This window comes from Cygnus olor, chromosome 10, assembly GCF_009769625.2.
Source record: "Cygnus olor isolate bCygOlo1 chromosome 10, bCygOlo1.pri.v2, whole genome shotgun sequence".
NCBI classification, from domain to species: domain Eukaryota; kingdom Metazoa; phylum Chordata; class Aves; order Anseriformes; family Anatidae; genus Cygnus; species Cygnus olor.
This window is the reverse complement of record NC_049178.1, coordinates 3,276,727-3,295,420: the sequence shown is the minus strand read 5'-3', so window position 1 is coordinate 3,295,420 and position 18,694 is coordinate 3,276,727. Positions and strand designations below refer to the sequence as shown.

At 41.8% G+C, this 18,694-nt stretch overlaps 1 protein-coding gene and 1 long non-coding RNA gene across 2 annotated transcripts in view; both read left to right on the top strand.

Moving 5' to 3' along the window:
• The window catches only part of FBLN2 (fibulin 2), a 104,668-nt gene that overhangs the window by 42,831 nt on the left and 43,143 nt on the right, over nt 1-18,694 (top strand).
• Nucleotides 1,516-1,982, top strand: LOC121075323. Its single transcript, XR_005822902.1, has 2 exons — nt 1,516-1,671; nt 1,759-1,982. It is a non-coding gene; the product is annotated as an uncharacterized LOC121075323 (long non-coding RNA).

The window sequence follows — 18,694 nt, the reverse complement described above, 5'->3', positions numbered from 1 at the left end:
GGTAGAAAGACTTGGTTTCTGACTTTGAAACTGCTGAGCATCTTTCAGCTACTTGTATATACATAACAAAACACAAACAAATAAACAAAAACCCTCTGTCTGGCACTAAAATACTTCCTAATGTGTTCTCTGAGTCAGTCTGTCAAGAATGGGGCATTTGGCTCTGCACCAGTGATGGCCACTGCCACCATCTACGTAACTGCAAAAAGGAGATTTATAAGCAGGAGTCTTTAACTGGCAAAATTACTCCACAGGTTTGCATGGTGCCACAGAAGTGTGCACAGGAATGTTTAGGCTTGCTAGCCCAGTGTAAAGACTTAAGATATAAAAAGATGGAAAATTTAATCATGTTCTTTGAAAGTGTAGTGTTGCAGAGATCCCCATAGGTTTGGCAGTTGGAGGTCCGCCGTACCATAAGGTATCCCTGGGGACACAGGAAGCCTTTGATTTGGTAACTGAGTTGAGCCCAAAGACTCAGAAAATCCTCAAAGTAATGCAAAGTAGCTCCTGGTTTGCAAAACCAACAACACATGGGGTTCTGCATTTCTAATTGCAGCTTGATAATGAGAGTGAATATGTAAACAGGCTTCACCTGGCTTCGCGTTTAGCTGTGACATTTCTCACAGCTCAGACTTGCCTGCATTTTTCTTCCGTAACTACCAGTCATGCAAACTGTTTAATTTGACAAATTTCTGCCTTTTGCAGCAAGTATTGTTCAGTACAAGGACACAGTGAAAATCCACCATGTGGCAAAGTTGCTCATCAAGCGTTGTGCCACACATGCTTGTAAAGGAGACAAATTAAAACCATCTTGTGCTCCAGCATAGGCATGTATGCCTTGGATGTCACCTACAAAATGAAGGGAGGCATGTCGGATCTTAAAATTTATTTCAGCTAATCTGATATTGGAGGTGATTTGTAAAGGTTTCATCCCCTGGAGTCATATAGCTGCCCAAAAATGTCACTGCTGCAAAGAGCACCTGAAGAGGAGTAAGGCAAATTTGGAGTGTGAAAGACAAATTAAAGCATTTCTCTTGCTCAGACCCACAGAAATCACTGAAGAGAGAAAACAGAGCATTGTTGAAATTTTTAGTACGGGAAGGTAAATCAGCTGACAGGTATGCCCCACTTTGTCACACGCTGTGAGCTGTTAGAGGAGTGGGTGATAGGGTGGGCTTGGTATTTTTTCTATTTCACTTTCAACCTGGAGGCGGCTAAATAGGAATGGTTTAAAATAGTACCAGAGTTACCATGGATACTGGTCTAAATTGAAAATAGAGGTCTGGACCGAGCTTTCAGTCTGTCCGCCAAAGCAAAACTTGGACCTGAGTGATGAAACCTGAGTGGGTTTGAGGAGTCATGCCGAAGCTCGCGCTGCCGCGGTCGGTGATTCAGCCGCGCTGCAGAGACAGAGGATGCGGGTGTGCTTGTCGTCACTGGGCGGCTCCGGCAGGGCTTCACGCGGGCCTGGAGACTCTGGGAAGGGAAAAAATCCTTCAAGCTTCATAAGTTTTCCTCTTTTATGTCCCAGGGGGTCCGTAAAGCTCGAAAAAGTGCCATGGAGTGCTGCTTTCCTGGGATTGAGCTTGATTTTTATTTTGTAGATGTTACTGTGCAACAAAACAGGAGCAAATTTGAAGTAGTTCAGCTGGATAAAAGCATTCTATTAAGGTAAATTCAGTTTATTTGTCCCAGGAATGTGTGGCAAATGTGTGTCTAATTATAGATAAGGCCGCTAAACCTTTCATCTTCTTTCAGTGAAAAAGAATCTGCAAATAAAGTGGAAAGATGAAAATGTTTTGGTGAGAGGAGATGAAGGTCTTTTCAAGGATTTGGCTATTGCAAATGAGTCCCAGTTAAGGGAATTGGAAATGCTTCACCCTATCCTTCTGCTTTGTGGGTGGCATTGGATGTATCAGGACAATTTCAGTTGACACTGGGAATCTTTTTACTTTGAGATAAAAATCTGTGGTTCTGCCTTTGGAGATTCCTGTTTTCATCTGTTCATTTTTACAGGGGAGGGCAAATCAGTACTGGTCTGACGAAGACGATGGAGATGGACAGAATACATCAGTTGAGCCTGGCCTGAAAAGTGCATACTTAGCATTGTGTCATGTTTCCTCTCCAATTTCTTGCTCAGTAGGTGGTAGAGAATTAGTGCTTAATTACTTGCAGGCTGTGGACAACAACCAACCCCCTTAAACTGTTTACATTTCTGGATAAGGCTGGAGCTGAATGTTCTTTGTGGTTTGGTCTTTCTCAAACTCTATGGAAGACTTTATAGTGCTTGTTTATCTTTTATACCATATATTGGGATGAATGTTTGCTTCTAAAGAGCTTTTATCTATCTATCTACAAAAAAAAACCTCTCTTCCATGTCTATATCACACTGTGTATGATAAATCCAATTTATAGTGTTCAGCTTCCCAGCCTGTGAAGAAGCACAGTGTGTTGTTTGTGAGGCTTGTGCAACTCTGGGAGATCATAACTGAGCCGAAAATCAGATCCAAGTCTTAAAGGTGGAGCTGGAGTTCTAGACTTGCTTGGATACAAGGAATTACATCTAGCAAACATCACTTGAATAAAACATTAATTTCCCATTAAATAACATTATGTTGCTGTGATAATTGTTCCTGTTTTGAGTGATCCTCATTTCCTGCATATCTCTGGTGACTCATCACAGCAGAGATCTTGTCCATTCTGCTTTGCAGATGCTCTCAAGCTGTCTATTTCTGATCTGACTCAGCTTCTTTATCATCAGCATCTTCTCTTGATGCTATTGTGCTGTGAAAATGTATGCCTTGCTGAGGACTTCATTCTCCCTCCAGTGTAAAAATGACTGGCAGTGCTAGCTACACTTTTAAATTTAAATCAAGTTTTAAGAAAGTTGTAGGTTAAAAATTCATATTTCATGTTGGTGTAAGTTAAAAATTCACAATTCATGTTTTCAGGTTGTCTCAGATCTTGAATCTGCAGCTCAGAAGCTCAGATTGCAAAACTGTAAACTCTTTGAGTCCTTATCTCCATCTGTAATAGGAACAAAACTTTCTTCCTTCCAGATTTTCTGTGAGCAATTGGCCAGTGTAATAAATTCCCAGAGTGATCTGTGCATCCTACTTCAATTCAACTGTACTCTGAAGGGTTAAAAGCGATGGGAGTGGGTCTGTATGGAGCCTGCATGTGTCAGCTATCACCTCTGTAACAAGGTCTGTTACAAGCTCTGTAACAAGCTCTGTAACAAGGACTGTTACTGACATTCATAGGTAAATAGAAAGTTTTGAGAAAGCTGACTGGTGGGCGGAGCACTGAATAACAAAACCACGGGATTCAGAGAGGTCCTTGTTGACTACCTGGGTTTGAAGGCTGCACTACCCAGGTGTGTTACGTGCCTTCATGCAGGATGCACGAGTGCGGCTGCATCCAGAGCCCTCGGGGCAGAGGCACGGCTGCAGACAGGTCTCACTGACGTGGGCATTGCTAACGCAACGTGTTTGTCAGTGCTGGGTGCGCAGCACAACCTCTCACTTTGCTACCTCGGTTATGCACTCTGATCAGCGCTCCGGTTGTACTCCCTGGAGTTACACTCCAAGATGACTCCTGGGGTATATATTTATGTGGTATGCGATACAAGAGCTTTGGTTTTAATTGACTTTCCTATTCCTTATATTACTGGCAGTTATTTAAGCTTCTTAGATCATGTTTGGGTAGAGGTTTTCTTTCCATACTGACAAAAGGTTCGAGTATTATAAGTTGCACACTGATAACAGCTTTCCCTCAATGAACAATGATAGAGAGAGGAGTTTTGGGATAGTGCCATGCTTCATACATGGTTTTAGATATATCTGTCATTTGAGGTGGTTACCTCAGCTGTCAGTCTGGTAAAATTACGTAAAGTTTTTAAATTATCTCCCCTTTGTATGGCCAAAAAATGATTCAGCCCTATTGCTTATTGTATTACCTCAAGCCTCTGGTATTTATTACACATCCAATCAAGAAATTAAGAGTCTGAGGTTTGCGAGATTTATTTAGTGGCATTTAAAAACTATGTTTGCTAGAAATTCAGTTCAATAAAATGAGAAATTTATTTCTGAATTGCCTTTTAATAGCAGATAAGCAGGTTTCTCTATCACTTTAAAACTTCAATTTGTCACCTTGTGTCTGTGTTTTTACAAATGTAATGGATTTGTTATCTCTTGGATAGGTAACTGTGGTAGTTTCACAGGTTTTAAAGGAGTTTGATCTTGAATACCCTTGTTACATAACAGAAGAGTAAGAAACTTTTACTGTATGTTTGATACTTGGTGGAACTGGAATAGCTAGAAGGAACTGTTAAATGATTCCCAGCTGTATGAATACCCGTACATTATTTTTGTCATTGTTTTGGCCGTTTGCAGAAGCAGTCATGTAAGAAGATTTAAGAATATCTTTATTTTTGAAGGAGTTATGTTACGATAACAGTTTTGAACTTGTTCATCACTGGACCTATCTGTGTGACTTGAGCAGCAGGGGCTGTGGCCACAGAAAGCCTGCTGCACAGCGCAGTGCAGCACAAATCCACTCGGTCCTCTAGCATCACTGGTGAAATGTCACTGTGGTGTGATCAAAAAGAACACCTGAAGGTGTGTCCAGAGAAATATGAAGTATGTAAACATAATGCTGCTTCATTAAGCAACCCCCGTGATGTGAGAGCTTTGTGTCTGCACCACATCTGTGCTCAGGTAAAGAAGGGCTTGCACGGCTCGGCTCTGCAGACCTGCAGGGTGAGAAGCCCTCTGCCCAGGGCTGCTTCCAGGCTGAAGGAAGTTTGATACAAAATCCTCCCACTGGGAGGGGGTGAGAAGATGGCTCCTGGCATTATAAGGCCTGATTTTGGGAGGGCCGAGGCAGACAGAGTTATTTCCTATGTGGTCAGGTATTTCCTGTGATTGAAACAGGGTGAGCGACGTTGTGTGTCTGTGTGGAAAATGAACATAGCTTTAGTTAACTAATGAACTTACACAGTTCGTTGTGGAAACAGTTCGTATTTGCAGCTATGGAAACAGTTGATATTTGCAGCTGAAGTTTTCTGAAAGGAAGGATGGGAACTGAAATGAGCTGCACGGGGAGGAGACAGTGTGCGGGTGCTCAGCACCTGAGCTCTCCCAGCAGCGAATTGGTGCCGGGCATGTGCAGGTTGTGCTGCAGGGCTGGGAAGAGCGGCGTCTCCATCTCAGACGAACCAGTTCAGGGTGAGCACTCCTTCCTTCAGGGCTCAGAAGGGGTCTCAAAGGAGGGAGAGGTGGGTATCTCAAAGCCTAGCAAATCTGTTTTTCCTCTCCCAGTCTCTGAACTGAAAAAACTTTGTGTGTGAGAAGATGTGGATCTACTGGTTTTAAAAATACCAAAACCTACTTTGCACTTAAATAAGGGTGTTAGTTGTCCTAAATACTGGCTGTGCAGGCAGAGTTATGGGAGGGTAGTTATTTCAAAAATATACATATGTGTATTCCAGGGAAGGGTTTGTGTGTGTCTGTAGCATGGCCATGCCTGGCATCCTCTGGTCCTCCCAGAGGCACTGTGGTCGGCTGCCTCTGTCCTCTGAGCGTTGCCAGGAGTTTGGAGCCTCAGCTATCTCTATCTTTCTGCCAACTTCCTCCAGAAATCTGCCTAACAACTTAAAAAATGTCTAAGATTGGAAACTGTGAGGAAGCCATGTAATGAGAAGTCTGGGGGGCATTTCTTTTTGGCATGAGGTATGGAAGCGGGAAAAAGCCAAAAGAACAGAGGAGAATCTGCATGCTGTTCCAGTGGGGGGCCCTAACAGCATTTAGTGTTGTTTGTTTTTTTAATCAGGAATTTAAGATTAACTCAGTGGTGAGTGTCACAAGGAGGCCAGCACAGGACTATCTGGATTGCTTGCGCGTTAGTACAGCCAGAGGTAAGGTCATCCATCCAGGCTCTTCAGGCAGGAGGAAAAGGGAGGAAGTTACCTCTGTCTTCTTACTGTCTGGCAAAGCAAACAGCTTACAGCAAACAGTCTGACAAAGCAAAAGCACAGGGCTTAAAGCTGCTATGAGGCTTGCAGAATAGAGATTGGGGTGACTGGAGAGGTATTCATAATCACTGCTTTGGCTGTCATGGTACTTATGCATCACAGGTTTAAGGCTGGTCTTCCTATTAATAATCAATGGACAGAAAAGTGACTTATCTTGCATACTGTATTATGATAAGCAGCATCAGTCCCTACAGGTAAAGATCGCACTTATGTCGTTTGCAGTTTGTGAAATCCTATGAAAAAAAAAAAAGAAGAATACAAAAGTGTATTTTGTCAAGGTAACTAGGTAAGTAATTGCTCCATCATCTCCATTTTGCAGACATTGGTATATTTAGCACTGAAAATTCTCAGATATTTATAAAGAAACATAAAACAGCAAGGAAAATGTGGAAGATTTTTGGTGAAGTTTTTATCCATTTTTAAGGAATTCAGGAAGTAACTTAGTAGTACATGTAGTTCTTACATTGACTTCTTTCCAGGGTTTCCAGGACATCACTTTTTTTTTTTTTTTTAATCCTGTGTCCTTCAGTTTGCTCCAATTATGGCTTGTTTACAGTTATAATCCTTGGCAATGTCATTCAAAAGACATGCACTATAAGACAAGGCAGATCTATGCCCTTTTCATTTTTCTTGATGTCAGATTAAGCTGTGGAAAGTGCAGTAATCTAGATCTAATGAGACATATGGCTTTTTTTTTTTTTTCCTGCTGAAATAAACTTGTAAGTATGCAAGATGTTTCTTTTGTGTGGAAGTAAATCATGGCTAACACAATGCTCATACCTGTGAGCTGGAGCTAGTCGAGCCAAGTCTTCTAGGGGAAGGTGGGAATGCCTTGCAGTTGTAGTAAATCAAGAGAACAATGCACACAGTTTGCATGAATCCCTCAGGGTTAGCAGAGGTGGGATCACTCAAAGGATAACTTTTGCCTCGAGTGGCTGATCTGTTGGCTCTTTCCCCGGTGGAAGGAGAGATGTGGGCTGCTCTAGAGCAGAGCCAGCCGGTGGCCCTGGAGCCTCCTGTGGAGACCCCCGCAGCCTGGGGCCCTGGCCCACAGGGACAGCATGTGGGGCTCCCGCTTGGTGTCAGGGGGACATCCCGGGACCCAGGGGTGCTGCTCTGCCCCTGCAGCTCGAGGAGTCTGCTGACACTTCCCATGCAGGAGCCATCCTGCAGCCTCCCCTCCCTTTGGCATATGTGCAAGCTTTGGCATGAGGGTCAGCAGCCCTCGCTTGAGATGGGGAGTGGGAATTCAGTGTAAATGCTTTGCCTCGCTGTCTAGAGGAAGTCTTTCCCAAGCTGCTGTCAGAATGGGGGGACATTAGCCCCACATTGTTATCTTCTGTCATTATCCATATAACTTATTTTCCTCAAATCCTGCTGGTTACAAAAAGAAAATGAATGTTTTTTCATAAAACATGAACAATTACATAATCTGTTTTATGAGGGAAGGAGGAATTCAGAGGAGATTTGTATTGCCCCAGCTCTGGTAAGTGAAGAGTGCCACTATTAAGGGAAAAATACTTTGCTAATATGTTAAAAACAGAACAACAGAAAAAGTTGCATGTTAGCTTGGATCCTACTTTTAAAAAAGCAATCCATAAAGATGATGTGTGATGGACCCACTTGTTTCACTGAGGTGACAAAAGAAAGAGTCATAGGACTGTATGAAAAATTTCTGTATGAAATGGAGATGATATCAACCATGCTGCATATAACTTCATGAATGGGAGCAGTACCTTATTCTAGCAGCCGAAACAGTTCTTAAGGCGTTGGGAAGATTTTCAAGATTTGCATGAAGAAAGATTATCATGAGTTAGACTGCTGGGATTCAAATTTATGGCTATTTTGAAGGGAAAGTCTCCTCTGCTTGAAGTCATTCTAATTAGTGTCAGTCAGTCTGTCCTTAGAATTTAAAGAAACAAAAGCAGAAAATGGACACACGAGAGGTTAAGCACTTGCTGGGACTGTGGTTATAATCAATAATAATTTTTTTAAATTGCTGATTGTAGGCATATCTTTGTCAAATTTCAGATCACTTACATTCCTGCAACAGTTAAATGGATGGTGCTGGGTATATGGTGTGTAAGTTCAACTCATAACTTGTTTTCTTATACTGGTCTGAATTGTGAAAATATTACCTCAAGGGTTAAAAATGTTAAGTCTTTCTTTTTAGCAAGTATCACTGGATGTCAAACCAGTATCAAATGTAATTGATTTCTTAAAAATATGAAGCATTTTGGAACTATTCCATGGAAATAGCATTTAGAAAATCTTACCTGTCAGTGCTCTTTCCGTTCAAGTTGGATCTGTCTGTTGCTGGCAGAAAACGGGGCAGTTTGGGCTCTTGCTCATCTTGGGCTGAGGTTGTTTGAAGTAAGATGTCAGCTCCTGGGAATTAATGTAATCTTCTGTGTTTAAATGCCAGTGCATTTTCCTTGCTTGCAGTTGTTTTTTATGTATTAACCCCAGTTTAGAGATGTATGTAAAAACTTTTTTATCATTGATTCTCAGTGACAATTGATGTTATTAAACTTTTTGTATAAATTGACACAAAACGCTGAAAAGCTGCAAGACAAAACAGTTTCCTGACTCTACGCAATTAAGCAACTATAACATGGGATTTTTTTTAGAGAGGAGGAGAGGATGGAAAGCAAAATTGTGTTTGGAAGGCTTCTCCTCACTTCTGTTGGTATTTAATATTATTTCCTCAGTAGATCACTGTAATCCACAAATCAAGTGAATAGAGTTGCACTAATTATTACTGCAGTTTTGTTTTGTACTTCATGTGTTGCAAAGGTAAGTCATAATATTACTATGAATACATGAAACTGTTAGCTTAGTTTTCCATGTTCTTCCAACTTCTTGAAATATTATTCATTCAGTTGTAGTGCTAGTCCCTTCGTGTGCAGACAGTGGAGATTAAAAGTCATATGAAGATCAATGAAACACTGCACCTGAATAAAATCTTTTCCAATTGCATGGATTCAATGCGAGTATCGCATTATTTTGGTTTCATCCATTGGCTTGAGGCAGTTGCAAATGGGAATTGTGCAGCGGGGGGGGAGGAGGTTCAGGGCAGACAAAGTGTGTGCTGGTGCTGCCGACAGCGTGATGGATCTCCTCTTCCAGACCATTAATACCTGCTGAACATGAGGGCAGGGCTAATAGCACTTTTAGGAGCACTTTGATAGTCTGAGCACTGGGAGCCCTGACGGAAATCAGCAGCTTTGCTCAGTTAGGGAGCAAATATGCAAAAAGCTGTGAGTTTAAGGCTGATAAAGGGCTGAGGGAGGATGTGGACCAGGTAAGCGGTGCGGTGCCCAGTAACTGTAATATCAGTAATTGTGGGCTAGCTGGATGCTTGTTTGGTTTCTGTCCTGACATAGAGGGGAAGGGATTTTTTTTTTCCTGTTGGAGAGTTTCCAAAAAGACATGGGAAAAATGAAAGCATTTTCAGGGAGATAAGGAAAAAGTATGAAGTAAAATGGGAGGAATGTGTGCAGGTAGCAAAGGGAGAAGACTAAGGAATTCAGAGACGAGAACTAGAAGTGAAATGTAGAAACCTGCCAGGGTAAGAGCTACAGGAAACCAGCTGGGCTCAGATGGCATTGCTTAGTGGTGCAGGGAGCTGTTGCTGCTGTAGTTACTTCTGTCTGCCCCTGTCAGCTGGGCTACTGATGCTTTCCTCAGTATGGTACAGAGCCACGTGAACAGCAGACGTGAGTCATGGTCACAGCTGCATGCACAGTACTGCCTTTGCCCAGTCTAATTTGGGTCATACAAAAAGGTTGGAGAGAATGGTCCTAAACCTGAAACATGTGGATGGTGCTTTTCTGTTTCAAAAGCCGAATATTCACATTTTATATGAGAGCTTTTGTAACAAATTGCCTAGAAAGCTTGTGATCCCAAGAGGTTTCTTATTGCCTTTTGCCAGATAGCCAATTTTTCATTATAATGTGGTTGCAGTGCATTTAACTTGAATTTAAAAACAAACAACGCCTCCCTAAAAGTAGCCTTGCCAATAAACTCTGTTGGTGGTCCTAACCCTTGCTGAAGGGCGTGCGGCTCGGGGCGGGTGCTTCTCCCAGCAGCTTCGGAGCTCCTCCTGGCATGGCAGCTTTAACCTCTGGCTAGGCTGCCCTTGCAGAAAATCCTTCTCCTGTGCCCTCATACTGAGCATCAGAGTACTAGGCATGGTGTTACGCCTCAAAAGGTTTCTGTCTCATCTGTAGCAAGGACCAGAAAATCCCGCAGAGCAGGTATCTGCAGCTTGGGCTAGTTGGCTAGGTGACCTCCCAGTGCACTCTTTTGGAAACAGGTACATTTGTCTTCAGTTTTTCTAAGACTCACCTGTCTGAGGCAATAATGATTTCTGGCTTTCATTCTAGTTTGCAGACACTGTGGAGATGTGTGCTAATATTCAGCCACAGTCATATATGCTCCATCTTCCCTCCACACCTCTTCCTTTTCACGGCAGGCTTACACACATTGGTGAAGCCCCACCAGAAGTCAGATTTTGACCCCGTATTTCCAACTGTATGGAAGAGGGGAGCAATTCACCACCTCTCACCCCTGCTTGGCCCTTGTACTGTGTGAAAGCTGATGTCTCACAGTGATTAGGAAACAGCTGGCAGCTAACAAAGAGCGCTTGTCGGCTGGGAGAAGCAGCAAGTTCAAAGTTGAACCTCTCCCTCGATGAAGAAAGATGCATTCCTTACTGGGGGAGGGATCTGGCTGGTGCCCAGGCACTGCCAAGAACGTGCTGTATCGTCCTGTGCCGTGCCGCACGTTGCTCCCTTTCTCCTTCCCACTGAGGCCTACACCAGCTTACCGGTGGTGGGTGCAGTGCGGGGCACGAAGTGGAGCAGCAGCTTCTGGGCCTTGTGGAAATGTGGCTGGTGCAAGATGAGGAGTTCTCATCTCATAGCTGTTGTCAGGCAGAAAGCAGCTTATTCTGGAGTTCGTGTCCTCAGATGTCATCTCTGAAGTCTTAAAACACTTGAGATTTAGCTCTGTGTTAGAGATGATTTCTGCTTACATGAGTCAGTCAGTTATTGGTGTTACTGATTTACGAGGGTTAAATGTGGCCTGGGCCTGCTGGAGGTGAGGGGTGTCCTTGCCACAGGAACTTGCTTCCTTTCCTGCCTCCAAGATCCCTTTTGGGATGTGCAGGGTGTGCTACTTGGTTTGTCAGAGGCCTTTCTGAGGAAGAGAAGCTTCTTTGCAAGTTAATGGGAAGCTGCATCTGTTGAGGAAGATGAGGGGAAGAACACAAGGGGATGCTGCTGGCACCTTACTGAGCTCTGTGGATTTCCTTTGGATATTCTCTAGTGCTGTATTCTGCTTTTAAGATTGATTTCACATCCATTTTAGATTGCCGATACGGCATAGAAAGGTGTAATTGGCAAATGCAAGTCAAAGCAGATTAGTCCTTAGAGAGAAGCCATCATTTTAAAAGTGCCGGAGAAGCCATTATGCGTAGAGTCCTGCTTCTGTGGGGTAGTTTATAAAAGAGCTATTTTGTGCTGATTACCTTCATGTACATAACTAACAAAATAAATTAGGTTGTCAGCTACAGAATTAAAATCTACATTATAGGCCCTTATACAGAACGATGTCAGTGTGTATAAATAGTGCAGCCAATATGCCTAGACAGCATATGACAACTCAGCACTAAGATGTTTCTCTTCTTGACCTGAATCTATTAAAAAACTAGGAGGGGGTGAGCTTATCTTTCACTGGTCTTCTCAATGCTCTGACCTTATTTAAGGAATCTGTTTTTCATGAGGTGCATTGATGCAGAAAGAAAAAAGCACTGAAGAAAATACTTGCCTAGTGATTTTGGTCTCCGTGCAGGATATAAATACATCCCTCTGATTTCAGGGCTGGTAGTGCAGCTGGGTTATTGAAACACAGTCAAGGTGGTAACCGCACACTTCAGACTGAGTTCAGGCTGAATGCAGACTATGTAACCATGCTTTTAATGATGTCAGTAGTTACCAGGATTGTGCTTGTGTTTGTAGCTCCTCAGCATACAAGGAGCTCTGTATGAAGTAATTACTGGGACTACACGAAGATATAATTTATGCTTTACTGGGCTGTGAGTGTAATTTTTCCTTCCTTCAGAAAAAAATGGGCAGATCCCTTCTAAGTGAAGACGTAAGGATTGTGCTCATTTTCCTTGGAAATTAATTGGCCACTGAGAACTCTATAGAGGTGAGAGAAAAACTTTTATTTTAAACACATGTAAACATTGAAAAGCTTGACTCTGCATCAACATCCTGCAGCCCAAGACTATAAAAAATGTCTCATTTGAAGCTTTGACCAACTCAGCTAATGGAGCACAGTTGTTAAGCTAACAACTAAAATCCAGAGAACATTGTAAAAGACCCTGGCCTTCCTCAGCATTGTGTTTGTGGGCCTGTACAATTTGGTGGTGCTCCAAAACCTCTCAGTCACCAAAAGCCTGGTGTTTCAACCACTTGGATCCCAACATCTTGGGTTATGACTCAGCAAGTTATTTTCCGTTTGCAGCTATGGCCAGATTTTTCTGGCTTTCAGCGTACAGACACTTAGTTCCTTTCCTATGTGCTCCCCCAAGAGGTTTCTATCACCATGAAGTGCTTTGTACAGATCATTAAATTAACAGCCTCTGGGACAGACCTAAGTCTGTATACCTATTGCTAGCTACTCGCAGGCTGAATTGAACTAGAAACATGGATAAGAAATTTCAAAATTGAACCATCCTGATGCTTTGATCATTCAACAATAATTTGATCTTTAAACAGAGCACAAAACCCACTTCCCTGCCCTGGTTTCAGTTACTTCTGTTCTGCATCATCTCCTCCCTTATCTAGCTTTACTTATTTGTGTACAAGTAATAAAACCTGTATTTTGGAAAAGTATTGCTGAAGCAATATATAAAGTTCTGACTTCTTTAGAATTCTTTTATCTGTTTCGGACGTCTCTCACAGTAACTGTAAAGAGCCTTTGTGGGAGAGATGAAGACTCCTCCACCCTTCATTAGAATTTGCCATCTTATCCCAAACGCCCCAAAACACATTTAAATCACAGTCAGAGCTTTTCACAAGTCAGTCTCTTTTCTCTCTCTTCATCTCTGGTTCCAAAGTAAAATATATTCAGGAATGTAAATTCCTTTAAAATTGGCTGCAGTCTGTAGTTTCCAAGTAGGAAGTGTAGCCAGAGCCCGTTGCAGCAGATCGAATTCCAGCTGAGATTTAACTTGCGACTGTCTCAGGTGCTGCGTGCAGGGTGCTGGAGCCCTCCCCAGTGCCGCTGTGGCACACAGTCCTCCTCCGGCTTCTTGGCATCAGAAAGAGAAATTTCCTTAGTGCTATATTGAGTGGATGCCCAAGCTCTGCCTTTCCAGTTGTGTTTGTGCTTATTTCCAGCAGCGTACATATAGGATCTTGAGAAGGAAAAGTATTGCGACCATCTCTCCAGCTTAGAAAATGCTGAGACTGCTGAAGAAATAGTTTCTGGAGAGACAGATACAAGCTGTCAGCTAATGAAATGCTAATCAAGTCACAACATTCTTATGATTATTTCATACTTTGTGGGAGACAGATGTTATTTGTTGAATGTTTCTTGTAGGAAGCACTGTCATACTTGTTCCCACTGTGCCTCATGCAGGACTTGAGTCAGCAAAGGGCTTCAGCATGTGGGTAAGTTTCATCAATGCCACTGAACTATGAACTTGCTCTAATACAAGCATGCTTGTGGTTATTCTACACATCCAAGGGCTTTGTGCTCTCCTTTTAGTAAAGGAGCAGATTGGACATGTAGGCTACCATGGGTACAGGTTCAAAACCCATAGAGTTAAAAGAAAACATGCACTTCTGACATAGTTTGCAATAACAGTGACCAGTTTTGAAGGTGACTTCAGTAACAGTGCTTGCAAGTATTCAATAGTATTTTTGTCTTCATGAACACATGGAAGTGCAACTTCCTCATTTTAATTAGGAAACATGGAGGTGAAACAAAACATACAAGTTGTGTGTGCAATCTGAGTGGTGCTGATTTTTGATAGGGAGAAATTAAGGAATTAAACCCTTCATGTCATTGTATTTCTCTTGGTATATGATGGCCAAAGGCTTCAGAGGGGGTGCACTGAGCTACACCATGGGAGAGCAGGTAGCTTGAGCTGGAGATAAAGTCTGAAGTCAAGATGAGCAAATCGAGTCGCTCAGTACGTCCTATGTGAAACCACAGTAACAGTATCAAACAAGGTGCTTCATTTAGTGGTTGAAAACACAGTTTTCTTCATTTTCATCCCAAATCATTTACTACTTAGGGAATTTTAAAATCTTGTTTCTAACCAGATCTGATTCTGATGCACACTGCGTGGCAAAAGAGAAATTTCCAGCTGTGCTTCCTGCTAGCAGCTGCTGAATTTCCCTGAAACACTCCAAACGTCATTATCCTCCCATCCAAGTTAATATTGCCTCCTACATTAGTGAGGGATAAAAGGAAGATTGTTTTGTTCTTGTTGACTGAAGTATCCCACTGAATTTCCATCGCAATAACCGCTCTGGCACTGGGTGCTTCCTGGAGAATTGAAACCTCCTTGGGGTTAATGGATCAAGGCAGAACCATGGGCCATCAACTCTTCCAGCCTATCATTAATCCAGGAAATGCCCTGGGCAGCAGTCATTATTGATGACAAAACACTTGCACAAACACTGATTGCAGAACTTCATAAAGAAAAGCCAGAGGAAATGAGAGAGCTCTTCAGAACACCATAAAATATATAAACAATGCAATTTATAATTATAGACCTGACAAAGACTAGCAAGGAGTACAGTAGAATGCCTAAAGAAGGAAGGCTGGAGCCCTACAACAGCTCTCCTGCTCAGTTTAAGCATCCCTACATGCTAATTAGAAACTCAATGGTTTCCTTCCTTTTATGTTCAGAATGTTTTGGTCAGCAGCCCTCAGCCTTGTCCAAGCAGAGCCGGAGGGCGTGTATTTGAACAGGAGCCTGGCAGGCTCATGGAGCATGCAATCTCACCTTTTCTTACCTTTTCAAGGTGTGCAAGACTGCTTGGCTGGGCCTGCCACTTCTGTTGTTAACGTACTTTATTAAGTTATTTTGAAATCTGTATTGAAAAATGTAGCAGAGAAAATGAGCTGACACCAGCAGCTTGGGGATGAGTCAGTGAGTCAATCTTCCCAGTTTGTTTCAGTAATGTCCTTAACAGAGATGAGCATTCACTTCACAGTGAATGACTTCTCTGATGAATTTCACTTTTTTTCTTCTATGTATGAATTGGTCATGAAGAGAGAGAAAATCTTGGCCTTGGCCATCTTTTCCCCAAAATGATCCAAGAGGGTTTTTTTTTGTGAGCAATTTCTTCATGGGCTCTCCTGCAGTGCAGCTTGGTGCGTATTCCTAGTCGGTGCTGCGTGCAGTTGTACTGATCAAAGCAGATCGAAGCTATCTGGTTGTGTTTCTTTTGGTTGTTGTTTTTTTTTTTTTTCCAACTCTAAGAGTTTCAAAACTCAAATACCTAACAGCTTACACCTGCAACCCAAAAGAAGAGTGAATGTGTTGTTGGCTTCATGTGGCTATTCCTAACCAGTTTGTGGTGTGTTAGCTCTGGCAGTGTGCGTGCAGCATCTGGGCCTGTAACCGTGCCCCAGTGAAGATGCAATTCGGATACAAATGTAAAATCTCCCCTGTGACTTTCAACAAAAGTACAATTTCTGCAATGATTGGTATTAGATCAAATTATGTCTTTTTATGGGTTTCATTATTAAGGTGTGCCTGGCATTGTTAAGTAATTGAACTCCAAAATGGCACAGTGGTTTGACTTAACTCCCAGTCCAAAACAAAGACTTTTTTCACTGCTTCAGTCTTAAAATTTCAAGCAGCAACATGTCTTGATGGATGGCTGTCCCTAGTATTGCAGACATTGCAATAGTTCAGTGTAACTATTCAGCTAACATTGAATAGTTATGTGGTGAAACAAATGACTTTTTTGTATCTGTATATATATATTTTTTTTGGTGTAGATAAACACACAAGTAGGGGGAGTACATAAACTGAAATTAAAGCCTAAGACAAACATCCATTTGCTGCTTTATTTTTATTTGCCTTTTTTCTTTTAAAGGAACATTTTTTTCTGTAACTTATTTACCATTACAACCTCAGCTCAGTTTGTAACTGAGAACACATTTGAAAGTGCTTTTGTTACTACGTGCTTGAGTTGCAGCAGATTCAGTGACCCTACCTAAACTTCTCAAGTGCTTTGACAGTCAGTCCCTGACTACGTTCCCTGATCAATGCTACACCTCTTAATTTTAACTTTAAGTATAAACAGGGCTGGTGGAAATGTGGGTTTTGAAGAAAGGAGCCTACCTAGCCACAAAAAGCAGCATGCAAAGAGCATGCTCTACCCCAAGATAAAATTCTTTAGACAGGAACTGCGAGGGTAATCGGAACCAGGCTTTCCAAAGCCCCAGCTCTTTTGAAAGTTAATAGACAGCATAAATATACTCTGTGCAATATCTGGGCAAGGAAAGTTGAGGAGATAAATACAGCCAAGACTATGCTGAAGGGCAAGAAACATTATGCCTACGCTGAGTTATTATAGCAGCTAATAGAAAGACGATTGTGTATGAACTGTTTCAGCTTAAACTCAGTGACAGAAGGGTTGATCCAAATGAGCCAAATGTTTAAAAGGCAGAAAGAAAAATTGTTTGGGTTCTTAGCTGGTGAAAAAGGTTAAAGAACGTATTTAGTTGGTTTTTTGGTCCCCCTCCCCTTTTTCAACCTGGAGCTAATAAAGGGTGCTGTCATGGAAACATTAAAGACCAAACATAGTCTAAATTATCTGACCTCTGGCACAGGTAATACAAGTTTTGACTTACAAGGATTATCCAGAACTAACGCCAGAGGGAATATAAGGTTGCTATTCATTCACACTTTGAACAAATTCTGCCAAACAATCCTGGCTGAGGTTATGTTGATGTATGTCTCTATTGTACAGTGCATAGTAAAATGAGAACATTCAGTTTGTTTTATCCAGTTTTTCATTGTGCCTTTGGGCAGACACAACACTTTATATTTTGCCAAGCGAGCCAGCATAAGGAATTTATGAAAAAAAGAATAATGTAGGAAACAGAGCGTTTTCAGGTTGAAATGGAAAGCAGATGCCTCCCAAGGAGTGAAGGCAATATAACAGGAACATGGGTGGATAGTGGGATGGATTTCTAAAGAGACACAGGTGACTTCAGAGGAAGTAGGAGAGAGCAGAAAAACAATTTGCTGTATGAAGTTTAAAATGAAGGCAGGTTGCTGCAAGTGTGATGGACTTCACTTACGTTACTGTGGTGATGGCACGGCAAATTGACTCCAGTATCAATGGAAGAGTATAATGGAAAAGAGCAGAGAAAGATTAGGTACTGGACTGAAGCCATGAGATGTGTGTTGAACTCTGGGCTCAGCCTATATTTCTCCTGCAATCTGCTTTATTCGTTACTTCCAATAAAGGAACCTAAAAGTCTAATGAGCGCAGGTGGGTTAAACCTCTTCCCCAGCAATGAGCTAACTGAGGATTTGATCATGGAAACACTCAAGCACAACTTTCATTTCAGTAAGATTTAGGGTCAAATATGCTCTTGAACACTGAGCCACTTTGAGGAGCCTGCAGTAACCTGCACAGAATAAACCATGCACTAATTTATCTGGGAACAGGTCCTGAGGAAAGCTTAACCAGTCCTCATGACGTAAGTGATAGTTCAATTTCACGTGAAAGCAGCTGTTTTCGGGGCTGTGTTGTCACTCTCCCTTACCTCCCTCCCCTGTTTTTGCCAAGATAAATGTTCTTGTCCACTTTACCTTTAGTCATTAAAACGTCTTCCTAGCTGTCTCAGATAAATCAAGTTAAGAACAGGTTACACTGCACAACCAAATAGTGAAATTCAATGAGGGAATTTAATAAAGACTCTCAAACTATTGATAAGAAATGACAACCTATTAAGGGGTAAAGCTACAGTACATTTTTATTATTATTATTTATTAAAGCTTTGAATGAGGAAGAGATTGGGCAGATAAAATACCATTGGAAACAGGTATTTTTCACTATTTGAAGAACTACTTCAAGTTAATCGTTATCTGAAGTTCTTCTTCACTCTTTGCCATAATGTATGGTTTTGTGTCCTCAGACAGCTATTTGATAAGGAAATGCAATACCTTATTTTTACAGTGCAAGCAAATAATTCTTGTGAAATGTATGTGCTAGGTCTACAGTGGGTCTATAGATATCCTTTCCTTTAAAAGAGAAGGTAGATATATATATAACTATAAAAAAAAAAAAGCAAGATTTTTAGATTATTTTTTTTTAAATAAGGGAGCAGGAAACAAGTCATGAGCATTGGCTAGACAGGAAAAGCAGCGCTCTGCTTTGATGCCTTCCTTGACCGTGTGTGCTCACGGAAGGGTGATGGAAACTGTTCCTGTTCTGCTCTGGTAGCATTTCTGCTCTTTCTCCACTCTTTTCTGGTGGGTAAAGATGATTGCATCAAGTTAGGCCAATCTATCCAACCAGATGAGTTATTATACCAAATAATAGCTTTCTTTGTGAAAAAGAATGTGAAGATGTGAAAAAATGCTAGCTTACTACAGCGACTCAGGAG